Here is a 5,008-nt window from a genome sequence, read left to right as displayed (position 1 = left end):
TTGCGCCCGCTCTGTTCGAGACGGGATCACCCCTCGCGGATGCACCCTCATCGGGGCCGCTTCACTTTCATTGCGCCTCGCGAGTTTAGTTTGATAATTTCTCGACGACTTGCGCACATGTTAGACTCCTTGGTCCGTGTTTCAAGACGGGTCGGGTGGGACCCGACTTCTACTCTCCGCTCTGGGCCTCCACAGGTTGAGCACCGCAACTTTTTCTCTTTTACAAAAAAAAGCTACGACACCTCCCGGGAGGAGACAGGTCACGACCGGGCAGTACTGTTGGGAAACGCCGCGCTCGTCATCGCGGCACCCGCGAAGGTAACCACGAAACTCGCTAACGGACGCCCCGTGTAACAGACACCCAGTCGGTCGCGGAGTCCTACTAGGCCCCCCACTTGCGGACCTTGGCGTGGCTATTGCGATCGCAGAACGACTTATGCAAGAGAGCCGCCAATTCAGGCAGTCTCCATGCAGCGTTAAGGGCATACAACCAAGTGCCGGGAGCGGGGACTTGTTCGACCTTCGAGGGCCCACCCGTTTAACCCCCTGAACGGTTTCACGCACTCTTGAACTCTCTCTTCAAAGTTCTTTTCAACTTTCCCTCGCGGTACTTGTTCGCTATCGGTCTCGTGGCGATATTTAGCCTTAGAAGGAGTTTACCTCCCGCTTAGGGCTGCACGCTCAAGCAACCCGACTCTTGGGAAGGGATCCGATGCACGGTCTCGGCTCGTCTTATCTACGGGCCTGACACCCTCTGTGGGTTGCTCGCCCCGTTCATGGAGACTTGGACGATAGATACCGGACAGACGCGCACGATCCTCCCGAACACCACATTCCTCGGCACCCGCTCAACCGGGCGCGAGGTTCGGTGCTGGGCTCATCCCTGTTCGCTCGCCGCTACTAAGGGAATCCTTGTTAGTTTCTTTTCCTCCGCTTACTGATATGCTTAAGTTCAGCGGGTAGTCTCATCTAAACTGAGGTCAGAATGAATTGTTTGTTTTCAAAAGGAGACAACACTTTATCTAGCTCGGCAGACTTTGGCGTTTTAAAGCCGGGAAAGATTGAATAATTGCCGGTTCAAATTTTTTTTTTTCGAAATAAAGCGAGTCTCTCGTTATTCGCAAAAATTAATTTACGAAAAGTGACAGGGCGTCCTGCGGCTTTTTGTATTGAAACAACGCGTCGTGCGCGAACCAAGCTTGCATAACGAGCGGTTAGAGTGAGTGATAATTCGCGGTGGTCGACACTTCGACACGCCCGGCGCACACACACAACTAAACTCGCGTTGAAGCGGTATATCGCGCACACGCAGCCGACACCTTGTTCGAGAAGATGTGTTTATTTCTAAAATTTTTTTTTGAGTTGGCTCAAAAATTTCCCATCTGTTTTGCCATCGAAAAAGGTTTCTTTTGAATAGAGAGGAAAAAAACAAAACAGGGCGAACCTTCTTTTATTTTTCCCCCTTTTTTGTATTTGAGGCATCGCGGACACTTAAGTCGCGCGGCACCCAGACGTTAGAGATTCGGGAGCTTTTATGCGGTCAGGCCGGGTGAAAAATAAATCTCGCCGCGACCCAACATGCAAAACCAAGACTGAAAAAATCTCTGTTCGTTCATCATTCGACCGACCCTCAGTCAGATGTGGCCCGAGCGAGAAGCTGGGCCGCCATTTACGTTCAAGATTTCGATGCTCCATGTGTTCTGCAGTTCGCATGGATTAGCGCACTTTGCTGCGCTCTTCATCGATCCACGAGCCTAGTGATCCACCGTTCAGGGTCGTATATAAAACGACATATTCGTTTTCTTCTCTCTTTTTCTCCAACCCGCCCAAGCAAATGAATGCGAGGGCGGAGAAAGAAAGCCAGAAAGAAAATGTTCCGATAAACACTCGTACTAGAATTTGGGTTTAGTGTGTTATTGTGATTTTGAATTCTTCCTACTTCATCGAGAGGGCGAAGGGCAAGCTTAAAAAACATTCGGTTTTCAACGGCATAGTGTCGGGCTTTGGAGTGTTAGTCTATACGACGCACACGCACGCAACCACGAGTATCTACGCCCGAAAAGAACGTCCAGAGTAAAGTCTCACACTTTCGTCCCCCACCGAGAATCAAAAAATCCCGAAGACGAAGAGAGAAACAAAAAAAAAACAATTTCGATTGGGCGTATCCGCTTTAAACCACCGCGCATCAGAGCGCCTGATACCCGTTCAAAATCTTGATGTTTTTTTTTTTTTTTTCCGACTCTCCATCCACCGAGTTTTTATTTTTCAAAGTGTTTGATTTAGGGACTAAGACTTTATAAAATCTCCTTTATTGTTCCTTCGGTACTCGCGGCCCAGGCGGGCTATCGTATTCTTCACTCTACTAACGTCAACACTGTGAGCGCCGCTAAAGGTCGAATGAATCTATAGAGACATTCACCATCGAAGCAGGAAGAATTTGCTCACGGCCATAGACCAAATCGAAAGACTTTGTGTTTTTTTTTGAGCCGAGAGGAAAGAAAAATCAATTTGAAAAGGCGAATCCGCTTTAAACCACCGCGCATCAGAGCGCCTGATACCCGTTCAAAATAAATGATTTTCTTCCGTCAACCCACACATAGTTCATACGATGTCTTACGCCGAAAGACTTTTGATGGGGTTTTTTTTGTTTTGCAACTTTTAGTTGTTTCGTGCTCAACCAAAGCCATATGCGCAAAACATTTGTCTTGTTCGTTTATGATCCTTCCGCAGGTTCACCTACGGAAACCTTGTTACGACTTTTACTTCCTCTAAAGGATCAAGTTCGACCATCTTTCAGTCTCGCCGTTGGTAGGCACCGCACGGGCAGAGATTGCTCCCCACTCGACGGCACCCCGACAAGCCCGTCCGAAGGCCTCACTAAATCATTCAATCGGTAGTAGCGACGGGCGGTGTGTACAAAGGGCAGGGACGTAATCGACGCGGGCTAGTGACCCGCGCCTACTAGGGATTCCTGGTTCATGGGGATCATTGCAGTCCCCAATCCCAACCACGAAGGAGGTTCAGCGGTTACCCGGTCCTTTCGGACAGGGAGAGTGAAACACGCTGATTCCTTCAGTGTAGCGCGCGTGCGGCCCAGGACATCTAAGGGCATCACAGACCTGTTATTGCTCACTGTCACGCGGCTGGACGCCGCTTGTCCCTCTAAGAAGACTGCGTGACGGACGCGAGAGCAGAAGGTATCGCCGGGGATGACGACGACCGAATAACAATAGAGCCAGCCCCCGCGAGACATTCCCGACAAAGCCCCGCCATACCTCATCCGCCAGGCAACCAACCCGTGAAGGCCGTACACCCGACGAACAAAGCACAACGAAACCAAGCCGAGAGATTGCCTCACTAAAGGAACCAGTCCCACCGAGACCCGAATCGCCGCCACCTGATCCCGACGCCTCCGTACTCCCTTCGGTTTCAATTGATAAAACCCGTCACCTATTTAGCAGGCTAGAGTCTCGTTCGTTATCGGAATTAACCAGACAAATCGCTCCACCAACTAAGAACGGCCATGCACCACCACCCACCGAATCAAGAAAGAGCTCTCAATCTGTCAATCCTTCCAGTGTCCGGGCCTGGTGAGGTTTCCCGTGTTGAGTCAAATTAAGCCGCAGGCTCCACTCCTGGTGGTGCCCTTCCGTCAATTCCTTTAAGTTTCAGCTTTGCAACCATACTTCCCCCGGAACCCAAAGACTTTGGTTTCCCGGAAGCTGCCCGTCGAGTCATTGGAGTAACTCCGACGGATTGCTGGTTGGCATCGTTTATGGTTAGAACTAGGGCGGTATCTGATCGCCTTCGAACCTCTAACTTTCGTTCTTGATCAAGGAAAACATTCTTGGCAAATGCCTTCGCTGTTGTTCGTCTTGCGGCGGTCCAAGAATTTCACCTCTGTCGCCGCAGTACGAATGCCCCCGTCCGTCTCTATTGACCATTACCTCGGGTCCAAAAGTAAAAGACCAGCAAAATCGGACCGAGGTCCTATTCCATCATTCCATGCTGCGATATTCAGGCGTTGGGATACACCTGCTTTGAGCACTCTAATTTGTTCAAAGTAAACGTTGCCGGCCGCCCGAGACACCCGGTGAAGGGCACCCCGAACGATTGACTGGGTGGAGCGAATCGAGTCAACTACGACCAAAATTTAAAAAAGAACCCGAAAGAACTTTCCAACTCTGGCCGCAGATACAACAACGACGCACCGACCACCACTCCGGCGATGTTGTCCGACCGTGAAGAGAGTCGGGCTTTGACACCCGGGCTCCCAGAGCGTGAAACGCAACACCCTTGATTCAGAGCGGCGCCGCCCGGCCGAAGACAGACATCCGACTACGAGCTTTTTAACCGCAACAACTTTAATATACGCTATTGGAGCTGGAGTTACCGCGGCTGCTGGCACCAGACTTGCCCTCCAATGGTTCCTCGTTAAAGGATTTAAAGTGTACTCATTCCAATCACGGGGCCTCGGAAGAGTCCCGTATCGTTATTTTTCGTCACTACCTCCCCGTGCCGGGAGTGGGTAATTTGCGCGCCTGCTGCCTTCCTTGGATGTGGTAGCCGTTTCTCAGGCTCCCTCTCCGGAATCGAACCCCGATTCCCCGTTACCCGTTGCAACCATGGTAGGCGCGTAACCTACCATCGACAGTTGATAAGGCAGACATTTGAAAGATACGTCGCCGGCGCGAAGGCCGTGCGATCGGCGTGAAGTTATCCAGAGTCACCAAAATTGGTACGGTGCGCGAGCCCGAAAGCCCGGCCCCGACTGGTTTTGATCTAATAAAAGCACCTCTTCTGCGAGCCCGAAAGCCCGCAGTCGAGGCTCGAGTGCATGTATTAGCTCTAGAATTACCACAGTTATCCAAGTAGGATGGAGTGGATCTAAGGAACCATAACTGATTTATTGAGCCATTCGCGGTTTCGCCGTCTAGCGGCTTGTACTTAGACATGCATGGCTTAATCTTTGAGACAAGCATATGCTACTGGCAGGATCAACCAGGTA

At 50.9% G+C, this 5,008-nt stretch overlaps 3 non-coding genes across 3 annotated transcripts in view; all 3 read right to left on the bottom strand.

The window, feature by feature from the left end:
• LOC124318964 overlaps positions 1-983 on the bottom strand; it is a 4,576-nt gene extending 3,593 nt beyond the window's left edge. Inside the window, exon 1 of the ribosomal RNA XR_006912655.1 lies at positions 1-983. This exon is cut by the window's left edge and continues 3,593 nt beyond it. This is a non-coding gene — a ribosomal RNA (large subunit ribosomal RNA).
• A 641-nt stretch (positions 984-1,624) lies between these two features.
• Positions 1,625-1,777, bottom strand: LOC124318965. The gene has a single exon (XR_006912656.1). It is a non-coding gene; the product is annotated as a 5.8S ribosomal RNA (ribosomal RNA).
• Positions 1,778-2,713: 936 nt separating this feature from the next.
• LOC124318967 lies at positions 2,714-5,008 on the bottom strand. Its single transcript, XR_006912659.1, has one exon. It is a non-coding gene; the product is annotated as a small subunit ribosomal RNA (ribosomal RNA).

The sequence above is a fragment of the Daphnia pulicaria genome, unplaced genomic scaffold, assembly GCF_021234035.1.
Source record: "Daphnia pulicaria isolate SC F1-1A unplaced genomic scaffold, SC_F0-13Bv2 h1tg000094l, whole genome shotgun sequence".
NCBI classification, from domain to species: Eukaryota; Metazoa; Arthropoda; class Branchiopoda; order Diplostraca; family Daphniidae; genus Daphnia; species Daphnia pulicaria.
This window is presented reverse-complemented; position numbering and strand designations above follow the sequence as displayed.